The sequence below is a fragment of the Elaeis guineensis genome, chromosome 1 (genome assembly GCF_000442705.2).
Source record: "Elaeis guineensis isolate ETL-2024a chromosome 1, EG11, whole genome shotgun sequence".
Taxonomy (NCBI): Eukaryota; Viridiplantae; Streptophyta; class Magnoliopsida; order Arecales; family Arecaceae; genus Elaeis; species Elaeis guineensis.
In genome coordinates this window covers 10,256,494-10,269,178 of record NC_025993.2, presented here as the reverse complement: position 1 = coordinate 10,269,178, position 12,685 = coordinate 10,256,494, and positions in this window count along the sequence as shown.

Here is a 12,685-nt window from a genome sequence, read left to right as displayed (position 1 = left end):
TCAATCAGCCCATCAAGATGAACACCACATTGATGATGAGGTTGATGGTGAATCTGCTCTCAATAATATAAAATCTCAAAGAGGAGATGATCTGGAGCATAAGATTTAAGATCTTGAGAAGTGTTCGATAGAGATTCAGATAGGAGATCGATCTTAAAATAAAGATAGTATTAACTTCTGATCTTCTTTCTCTAAAAAATTCTGAATGAGACATTTCAAATCTGTTCAAGATGCTCACTATTGAATCCTTCGATGGCTCCACCAATCTAATAGATCATATTGAGAGCTACACAGCTCTCATGGCCTTACAGGGGGCTTCTGATGTTCTACTATACATTACCTTCTCAGCTACCCTCAAGAAAGCAGTGAGGGTATAATTTTTTGGACTCCTACAAGGATCCATCTCTTCTTTTGAGCAGCTAGGAAGGCTGTTCGTTATCTACTTCGATACTAACTGACCTCACTTGAAGCATACGGACAGTCTATTCTCTATCAAGCAACAGAGGGAGAAGACCTCAGAAAATATGTGACTTGTTTCAATACAGCCACCCTAGAAGTAAAAAACTTCAATGAGACGGTCATCATGTCTGCCTTAAAGAAGATACTTCGGAGCAATCATCTGATCTTCTCTTTGAATAAAAATTTTTAAATACCTATGATGAGATGCTCGATCGAGTACCAAAATATACTCTGACTGAGGAAGAAGCCATCACCAATCAGGCTAATAAAAATAATAATAATAATGAGAAGAAGCGATCGAGAGAGGATAATGGGGCTTTATAGAGCAAGGGCTTTGACCGACCTCAAAAAAATCTAAGGTCAAGAAGCCCACCTCGATGCTTTGATTCCTACATCCTTTGTCAGCCCCTCGAGCACAATTCTGATGAAAATTGAGGAAGAGGGATATCTCTGAAGCCAAAACCAATGAAGGTCCCACCAGTAAAGAGATAAAAGAAAGTACTGTCATTTTCATCGAGATCACGATCATGATACCAAGGAGTGTAGGTAACTACGAGATGAGATAGAGGCTCTAGTGCATCGAGGCTACCTTGGCAAATTCATGAGGCCAACCAAAGCCATTGAATATTCGCCTCAAACAGAAGAGAATCCTGAGAATCACAATCGACCAACTATTGGGGTCATCAATATGATATCCAACATACTACAGAATACTACTGATCCATCCTCTAAGAGGTAGAAGATTGAAGATATTATCTCCTTTTTGGAGGATGATGTAAAGGGGATCCAAACCATTCATGATGATGTTGTTGTCGTTTTCATAACAATAATAAAATATGATACAAAAAAAATTCTGGTTGATAATGGAAGCTCTATCGATGTATTGTTCTACGATGTATTCTCAAAAATGAATTTAGCACATCAGCTGAAGCAGGTTGGTACTCCGCTCATTGGATTCTCAAAAAATTCAGTAGCTGTTGAAGGAGAAATTACTCTACCAGTTACAATGGGGTAGGAACCAAAGCAGTCAATGGTATAGCTTATCTTTTTTATGGTTAAAGTTTTATCTGCTTATAATGCTATTCTTGACTGATCTGGTCATAATGCTCTTAAAGCTATTATCTCCACATAACACCTATTGGTGCAATTTCTAACTAAAAAAAAATTGAAGAAATGCACGAAGATCAGATAGTAGCTCGGTAATGTTTCATGATTGCCTCCAAGATGAAGCAACCCTCAAAAAATATGTCTGTTGAAGTACCAGATTCAATAGATGAGGTCAAAAAAAATTGAGGTGAGCCTACTAAAAAATTAAAAATTATTTCGTTAGGAGATGATCCAGAAAAAATCGTTCAAATTGGATCAAATCTTAAATCCAATCAGAGGGGCAAAATAATCAAGTTTCTTCGAGCAAATATCGACGTCTTCGCTTAGTTGGCTTCCGATATGCCTGATATTCCTACTAATGTAATTATTCATAGACTGAATGTTAATCCAAAGTTTAAACTGGTTCAACAGAAAAAGAGGAGTTTTGCTTTAGAAAGACAAAAGATAATTGATGAGAAAGTTGATAAACTTCTAAAGGCAGGATTTATCAGAGAAGCTAATGGCAAGTGGATAGCTAATGTTGTCATGGTCAAGAAGGCTAATGACAAGTGAAGAATATGTATTGACTATGTCGACCTCAACAAAATTTGCCCAAAGGGCAATTTTCCTCTACCAAGAATTAATCAGCTAGTAGATGCCACTTCGGATCGTAAACTCAATTTTATGGATGATTTCTCAAGATATAACCAGATCAAAATGGCTCCAGAGGATGAAGAAGATATAGCCTTCATTACCGACAGTGGTTTGTATTGTTATAAAATAATACCTTTTGGTCTTAAAAATATAGGTACAACATATCAGTGCCTTGTCAACAAAATCTTCAAGCATCAAATTGATCGAAATATGAAAGTTTATATTGATGATATGCTAGTAAAGAGCCCGAAGGAAGATCGGCATATTACCGATCTGAAAGAAGCATTTGGAGAGCTCAGAAAGCATCAGATGAAGCTTAATCCGAATAAATGTGCTTTCAAAGTAACCTCAAGTAAGTTCTTTGATTTTTTTATTAACCAAAGAGAAATAGAAGTCAATCTTGAAAAAATTCGAGCATTGTTGGAGATGAAGTGTCCGACGACTATCAGAGAAATCTAACAGCTCACTGGGTGAGTAGCAGCCCTCAATCAATTCATTTCTAAATTGGCTGAAAGGTATCTTCCATTCTTCAAGACACTAAGACAGATTAAAAATTTCAACTGGATAGAGGAATGCTAAAGTGCTTTTGATGATTTAAAGAAATATCTTGGCTCTGCACCTCTTCTCTCAAAATCAGTTGAAGGAGAAGAATTATATATATATATATATATATATGTCTCACCTAATGCTGTTAGCTCGGTTCTTATTCAAGAAGACAGAGATATTCAAAGATCGATTTATTATACAAGCAAATTGTTGCGGGATGCCCAGACCTAATACAAAAAAACCAAAAAGATGATATATGCATTGATCACATCAGTCTGACGACTTTAGTCATATTTTAAAGCTCATACATTTATAGTATTGACCAACCAGCCGCTGAGATCGGTATTACAGCAAGTTGACACATTGGGTTGGATTGCTAAATGGACAATAGAACTCAATGAGTTTGATATTCAATACCGATCTCGATCTGCTATAAAAGGTCAAGTAGTAGCTGATTTCATTATGGAATACACTATTCCTGATGATGGATCAACTTCAAAAAATCTTAAAAACATCATTAAGATTCATTGTGGATCCTACATATAGATGGAGCTTCAAATTCTTAGAAAAATGGTGCTGATTTAATTCTAGCGAGTCCTGAAGGATTTATTATTGAGCAAACCCTAAGGTTCAATTTCAACACTTCTAATAATGGTATTGAATATGAAGCTCTGACTGTGGGATTAAAGATGGCGAAAGAGCTTGAAGTCAAAAAGCTAAAGATTTTTACCAATTCACTGCTTGTCATCAAATAGGTACGAGATCAATTTAAGGCTAAAGACTCTATAATGGCTCAATATTTGCAAAATATAAGGAAATTATCTAAAAATTTTGAGAAGCTTGAAGTCCTACAAATCTCAAGATTAGAAAATGTCCGAGCTGATGCCTTGTCACATCTTGCTACATCGGAATTTTCAGAACTTAATTAGAAAGTTTTGATCGAGCAGTTAGAGAAGCTTAGTATTGAAATTTTTTTATATTTCAGGTCGGTCATGAACCAAGCTGGATTGACCCTATTGTGGACTATATAACAAAGAAAATTTTAACTGATGACCCAATTAAAGCTAGAAGCATCAAAAGATAAGCTCCATGGTATGTTCTTTAGGGGGATCAGTTATATAAAAGATCTTATTTACTTCCTCTACTTCAGTGTTTGAAACTATCCAAAGTTGATTATGTACTTCAGAAAGTATACGAATGAATATATGGAAATCACTTGAGGGATAGATCACTCACCTACAAAGTAATTCGACAAGATTATTATGGACTGACCATCCAAAAGGATGCAGCCGATCTTATTAACAAATGCGATCAATGTCATAGGTATGCCAATTCCAACATCAGCTTGCTACTGAACTCATTTCTATTACTGCACCGTAGCCCTTTGTAATTTGGAGAATGGATATATTGGGGCCTTTCCCAGTGGCAACAGGTCAAAAGAAGTTTTTGGTGGTAGCTATTGACTACTTTACTAAGTGAGTGGAGGCAAAACCTCTGGCTCAAATTACTAAAAAAAAGATACAAAATTTTGTCTGAAAATCAATAATATGCCTATTTGATTTACCTTGGATAATTATTATCAATGGTCCGCAGTTTGATAATCTCAAGTTCAAAGAATTCTGTTCCAAACTATATATTGATTATCGACTTATTTTTATTGGGTATCTACAGTCGAATGATGAAGCTGAGGTCACGAATAGAATTGTCCTTCAAGGATTAAAGACAAGGCTTGCAGAAGCGAGAAATTATAGGCTGAAGAACTTTATAGTGTTCTGTGGGCCTACAGAACCATATATCGAACTCCAACTGGACAAACTCCTTTTAAACTTACCTTTGGAGCTGAAGCTATAATTGCAGTTAAAATTGGCTTACCATCTAATAAGGTAAGCAAGTTTTATGAGGCAATAAATTTTGATTGATTGAAAATCGATCTGGATCTTCTTAAAGAGACAAGAGAGCAAGCCCATATCAGAATTGCTGCCTATAAACAGAGAGCTGCTAAGTACTATAATGCTTGGGTAAAACTAAAGTCGCTTAAAAAAGGTGATCTCATCCTGAGATGAGTTGAAGTTTCCAAGCCAAATGAACAAGGTAAACTTGCTCCAAATTGAGAAGGATCTTATCGAATCACAGATGTTATTCGTCCGGAAGCTTATAGAATTGAAAACCTGGATGGATCTTCTATTTCTCATACTTGGAATTCTGAAAATCTTAAAAAGTGTTATCAATAAAAATACTCCAAAGAGCTCATTCTTGCACATCATATATTGTATGAGAAAATAAAAAAATTTGACCTCCAGATCGATAAGCCCTGCAGGGCCAAGATGAAGATAAGATTTTCTGATTGATGAAAATTTGATCTCTGATCAATAAGTTCTGAAGGGAAAAGATAGAGACAAGATCTTCTGATCAATGAAAATTCGATCTCTGGATCGGTAAGCCCCGAAGGGTCAAGATAGAGATTAGATCTCTTAATCGATAAAAATCTGATCTTCGGATCGATAAGCCCTGAAGGATCAAGATAGAGATAAGATCACTTAATTGATGAAAATTCGATCTTCGAAGGATCAAGATGGAGACAAGATAGAGATTAGATCTCTTAATTGATAAAAATTTGATCTTCGGATCGATAAGCCTCGATGGATCAAGATGGAGATAAGATCACTTAATTGATGAAAATTTAATCTCTGAATTGGTAAGCCCTGAAGGGTCAAGATAGAGATAAGATCTTCTGATCGATGAAAATTTGATCTCCAGATCTGTAAGCTCCGAAGGGCCAAGATGGAGATCAGATCTCCTGATCGATGAAAATTCAATCTCCGATCGGTAAGCCTCGAAGGGCAAAGATGAAGATAAGATCTCCTAATCTGTGAAAAGCCAATCTTCTAATCAATTAAAATCCAATCTTCGGATTGAGCTTAAGCCCTAAAGGGCCAAGATGGAGATAAGATCTATTAATCGATCTCCAGATCAAGCCTACGTCGGACAAAAGCTGAAGAAAATATTTGATCTTCCGATCAGATGCTGAAGTCACAACTAAAATAGAATACCGATCTCCAGATTGAGATTTTATTCCATTGAAAATCTGATCTATTCAAAACTATATCGGATGAAGAATACCGATCTCTGGATGGAGATTATCTTTTTCTATTGACAATCTATTCAAATTTGCATTGGATAATGAATACCAATCTTCGGATCGAGCCTATGTCAATCTGATTTTTAGATCAAATGAATATATCTAGAAGTCAAGATCAAATAACAATCTCAAAATTGAGATCGAATTTTTAGGTTTTGATAAGAACCTAATCTATTCAGGGCCATATCAAACAAAGGCACATTTGAACCCTAACTTTAAATCAATTATTAACTGATAAGATTTTTTGTTAATTATTTACTTCGATTGAACTATGATCCTACAAGTTATATATATAAAGTTTTTTTACTTTATAAAAATCTGTCCAAGTGATAGAAATGTATATTTCGGATCCAAACACATCAGAAATTCTACTTTTATTAATTTGGAAGAAAAATTCATTAAGAAAAGATCTTCATCGGGTCCTTACATTTCAAAAAGACCCACATCAGATCATTGCAGATCAAAAAGACCCATATTGGGTCAATACATCCAAAAGAAAACAAAAGTTACAGGATAACGACAGGAGCATCGGAGTTCTTTGGAGCTGTCCCTTCTTTAATTTGTTTCGGCTCCTTAACAGCCTCAACAATAGAGGACTCCATAGACATGACTTCGGTATTAGAGACTTCGGTCATAGTTGTAGGCACCACTGAGATAGGCTCTACAATAGTGACCTCGGTAACATATCGATCTACCTTCTTAACTTATTTTTCAGATACTTCGACAGACGGTTCGAGCTCCCCTTGAATACCTATTTCAATGGCGATCTTTGGAGTCACCTTAGACATGTCAACTTCGAAAAATAACTTCTTGATCAGATTCTGACATTGATAGAATTCAAAGTTGTATGCCCCCTCAGAACTCTCAGTCACCTTATCCTGAAACTCTTTGGAGGCCTTATATTGCTCTATTACCTTAGCCGCTTTATCTTGCTCTTATCTAACTTACTTTTTAAGAGCTTCAATAGTCTTCTCATGGATCTCATTGACCTTTATCACCTTCTGAAGTCTCAGCTCCAGCTCCTTATTCTTCTTAGTCCATTCATGTAGCTTGAAGATACGCATCTCCTGTTCATTTATTTTATACTAAAGGTCCAAAAGATTTTGATACCTTTTCCTTCAGCATGGTCATCTTCTCATCCAGTTATTTTTTTGAGTCCTTCCGCATGCTTGGACTTCTTTTCGGCTTTCTTTTCGACCGCTTTTTTCTGCTCCTCAATGACCAGCATATTATCATCTATGTCCCTTTTATTCTCTACAAGCGAAGTCATGTTCTCATACATGACCTGAAAGTTAACAGCAACCCGCACAGAGGAATAATAGATCAATTAAATATCGATAAAAGAGAGAGAGAGAGAGAGAGAGAAACTTACATGCATGAGATACTCAAAGCCATGATTCATAATCTATTTAATTTATTCTTTCAGCATGCCTGCATACCGACCTTCGGCAACACTGAAGTAAGAAGTTCGTGACCAAGTTGAGGTCGCTCCAACAAAGACGTCCATCCGACGCTGTCTCCTTCAGTCGAAGTTGATGATGCCATGACGGAGGTAGATTTCTGACTTGATTTTAGAAGTGCAGGATGAGCATTGTCCTTTTTTCATGATTTTCTCACATCGATTGGTGGGCGAGGTGAAGGTTCGGATGATGGTGCCTGAGATGGATTGCTTTGTGCTACTCTTGGAGAGTCATCTTTCCCCGAAGTGGATGGGGATGGAGTGGCTAAAGAAGATCGAAAAGATACCCGAGCTGCAAGAGGATCCACACCTTTAATTCTCTTCAGTGCAGGGGCAGAAGAGGCTTGCTTTGGATCCTCCTTCTTTGCTTCTGTCAGCTTCTTCGGGTTGAACCTTATTTCTGTACAAAAAAACAGCATACTTAGAAAAAGTAAGAAGATGCAAAAGAAAGAAAGTCAAAGGAGAAATACATCGATCTTATCCCGAGGAGAGTACAGGCTGATACCAGCATCATACAATGTCTGATCATCGATAAGCTCTGATAGCTTGGGCACTACCGTGGGAATAAAAAAATGTGTGAGCCTTCTCATCTCTGGAGAGAATTTCATAATGGAAGTTCCACTTAGTGTTTGAATGCCCTCAGGAAGATCTAAAACCCCATGGGATGAGAGCTTGGATAAAAAAGAAACGGTATTTGCAGCTGTGAACGGAGGAAGGAAAACCATGTCCGAATTTATAATTTTTCTAAGGGGAAAAATACCATCAACCTTTCTTATACGGATGTTTCTTTAGAACTATTAAAGACCTAAAGAGAGAAATCCTAAGCTCTATGTGTCGAAAGTTACACATTATTATGAACACTATGATCATACTAATGGCATTTGGGGTCACTTGAGTAGGATGATTTTATAAAAATAAAAAATATTACAAAGAAAAAGGTACAGTAAAAATCAAAGTCTAGATCAAAGGACTTCATCATAAAAAGATATGCAGCCTTCTGGGGTTTAAAAAATTCGACCTTCTGGACCAGGCACCAACATCTCGTACTCATCAGAGATGTCATACTTTTTTCAAAAAGTCATCAGGTTCTCCTCAATCAGAATAGATTCCTCCATTTTTGAACCGAAGTAGTCCAAGAGACCGCATACAGGAGATTCTGCACGTTGTTCTAGACTCCTATCATCTACGGGATCGATATTGAAGTTTTTCTGAGGACTTTTTATCTCAAAATCTAACAAAGATCGAGTCAATCGAATCCTTGGATCACCTACAACCTCCTTTCCCTTATCACCTCGAGTGGACATGTTTTCCTAGAGATTTTTCTAAAAAAAATGAAAGGGGAAAAACTTGAAGAACGGAGAAAGAAAGGAGAACTGAAGCAGAAAGGCTTTACGTAAGAAAATTCTGATGAGACTCTCCTAGAGATGAAAAAGAACTCTTCTTCTCCACCTTCTAGTGAACTCTTCGTTATCTTCAACGACCATTGAACACGAGAGACCTCTGGAGAAAAATCGACAGCACCTCCATAGGAAATAGTGAAGGTGAATAGTTGTTCTGAAATGAAAATCTTTTATAGACAAATCAACATTCAGATGGACTGATCCTATCATCGATTTGTGACATTTGATGCTAATCTAACAGTTTTGTCAGCCGATGGTTCGGCATAACTTTATCAGATTTTGCCACATCGGACTGATCTGCGGTCAAACTGATTAATTAATCAGGTGCTGACAAATGGTAGATATCTATTTGATGTTTTTGAAACCATTTTTTCAAATAACGATGGCGAAAAGATCTGCCATATCATTTCTAGAAAGGACGGACATCTCTTCATTTTCAGTCAATTAATAAATTTTGACATTATCAAGGTACGACGTATTTATTTCTGACGGTGAAAATTGACAGATGTTTCTACTTTCCATATCGATTTGATAATTGTCGCTCCATACATAGAAAGTGGAGAGACAAATGTTGGTGCACTAAACTGACCTCGTGCCATGTGACAACATTGCATGTGATCACTGAATTATCAATCTCAAATTATAGTTGCAGTAAGTTAAATATACAAGCGATAGAATTAGATTTTTACCAATCTTAAGAAAGGTACATCGATAATACTAATATCTAAAATATCAAGAGCTTCAGATGAGCTAATGATCAATCTCATCTGGTGCACATCGGTTTGTAGCCGATGTCAGCTCATACATTATCTATAGCAATCATCTTGTGGAGTTTGTCTGCAATATCTACAACTAAGTCATAGCTGGTCACGATCTCATATACAGTTGATATATACAACTAAGTATGATCTCATTTTCAGCTCACACATACAGCTATACTCTGGCTCATTTACAGCTGGCTATAACTGCCTAACGAAATCCTCTAATGGCCTAACAAACTCTATAATGGTCTCATCAACTTGTCTATAAATAGAGAGTCAGGGATCCTCTGATCGTAAGTTCTGAATCCTAATTTCAAAACTAAAGTGAGACTATACCAATGGAAACTTTGCCAGTTCTTGAATAAGGACTTTGATTTCTACTTAGTCCAATTTTTCTGGTTCTATGCAAACTCTCTTCTTGTGCTCTACTACTCTTTTTTACTTACTATTCTCGGGCTCAAGACTGACTTAAGCATCGAAGAGTCAAGAACTGGAGAACCTCCATCCGATTTTTTACTTATTTTGTTGATTTTTTTGAGATATTTCAGATCGGACTACTACCGACCTCCAGCACGATTTTGTCCGATCTGTCCTAGTTTCAGATTTTAAGTCTCACAGCAACAATAACTAAAAAATAATATTTAAATACTGCCCAAAAATTTATCCGATAGTGTCCTTACTTTTAGGAAAAATATTTGTTCGACAGCATTATTATATTCACATAACAATACGAACAAATATTTGGACTATATTTAAATAGGCCAAGGTATGGAAATTTGTTCGGCAACGCCCTTATGTTTAATTACTTTCCATTCGATACTGTATAACTTGATCTTAGCTCCAGGCAACATCTTTATTTTTAAAAAAATAAATAAATAAATAATAGATTATTTAGGACTTATCAAGGATTGAGATAATGAATCTAAATGTAGATTTAAGAAGAGGAAAAAGACCTATCGATGGATGAAAAGGACCGATGTCTTTACATTGGTAGGAGAGAAAAGAACTTGGGAGCGAGGAAGATTTGACGAAAAAGAAAGAGAACATGGACGATCTCTCTTTACGGATGGAGACCCTTGGCGTATCAATTTTTTTCTTTTTATATTTTTTAACTTCATGGAATTGACAGACATATTAATAGGAGTCCTATCTCTATTTGATTCCGGAGCTTTTTTTTAAGATGAGAGAAAAAAGAAATGTGGCATGATATGGTGTCTATCCCATATGATCATCTATCGTGCCCACCTCATATGATATTTGTTTCTTTTAGTCAGCCATTTTCATTATTGGCTAACTTACATCTCTTTTACTTTCAAAATTACAAATTAAGTATTGGAAAAATTATGCTTTCACTCCCTCGACTTTGGCCCCTTTCCAATTAAGTAGTTCCTCTTTCAGAATCAAGTATGGGCCACCCACCTACCAAATCTCTCTCTCTCTCTCTCTCTCACAAACACACACAATTTGTGAACTAATGTCACAATATCATTAGGCTAACTCAAGCTGGTCCAAGGGCTCTTGAGCTTAAACAACATAAATGTTGCACAATGGACTACAGAAGCCCGTGGAGTAGACAAACTCGTCATCTAAGGACCAAGTAATAATCTCCAACAGACAAATTCAAATAAATTAACATAGAACCATGTCGAACCAACATATAAAACAGTTCCAATCCATGCTGACATGCAAAAAAGAGAGATCAACTTTTAAATTAGACCGAACCTCTATTCAATCAAAATAGGGCGCTACATAAGATTGCACAGCTGATTGTCTTAGATTTTCTCAATAATTTTATTTTAGAGCTCGGGTTCTCTGTACCATACGATGTGGTACCAGCGCATCGTTCATCATGCGATGGACAGCTGCATACGGATGTATGTTCGTTGCTGTGGTCGTGTGCAACCGTCCATCGTGGATGAACAGAATATCTGTGCATCTCATAGTGTGATGTACAGCAGAAGATCTGCTGATTTATTTTATTTCATGCATTAATAATAAGTAGTTGTTACTACCGCTGCCAGAAAGCGGTGGCGCAACCCGCGTTGCAGGGATTTCGCCGCTTTTGTGAGTTTCCATGAGAATCTTAAGGAAGATGGTGCCGCAAGGAACCTGAGGAAGGATTCTGGCTTACCAACCCGAACCAGAATCTCCACTCACTTTCATCCATGTCTCGCCATGAGAGCAACAGGAATCATGAGCGGAGACTTGAATTAGTGGAAAAGTTAATGATGGCTTTCAGCACATAAGTGAAGGGGCCTGTCGTTAGCTTGATTGTTTCTGGAATTACAGAGAGGTCTTCACAGAAGAAGTGAATATTAAAATTGCTTAGATCCTCCCAACATAGGTTGCATCTACTGGCTTGGTGCAGAATGCTAAGATTGGGGCTGTAGCCTCCATATTCTAACTATTGCTGCAAGACTCCAATTCAAGATGGAGTGGATTTGGTTGGTCACCTTCCAACCTAGATGGTGGTGTCCATTCGAGGACTGGAGCTCCTTGAAAAAGCTGAAAAGGAAGTTCACTTTTGTCAGAGATCCTTCGGTGGGGATGATTAAGTCAGCTGGAGCTAAAGAACAGTAAAAAAAAGATAATGAGAGTGAGAAAGTGGATCTATTCTCTTCAAGAGAAAAACTTATTTGAAAATCTCCTGTGCCCTCTTTATATGGGGGGTAGTCTCGTATGTTTCCTCCAAACTTGGTAACGAAAGTAGAAAGTCAATATCCACGATCGCGAGAAGCATGGGTAGTGGCTTATGGGCATTATTTATATAAAATTAGCTCATGTGCTCATAATTAAAGAAAACCATATGAGATTCTAAGAGATTTCTCGGGATCAATTTTTAATTTTATAACGACCTATTAGCTTAGAGCTTCATCTATTGTCATCGGCATAGTTTCAATTTTAAGGCCGTGTCTTATCTGCACCATACCTGCAGCCATTTATTATCCATAAAATTTATCGTATCATCCGGTTAACTATCCACCCCTCTTGAGTTGAGAAATTATTACATATACCATGTCTAATGGACCAATTAAAATTCCGAAGCATATGTACGGTGGATAACAAGCATCCTTAATTTGATCTTGAATTTTTAACACAAGGGTCCGTTTGGTCGGAGTGAATCTGATATGAAAAAATAAATTTCATATCAGATTACTATATTTGGTGTGGAAAATAGAAG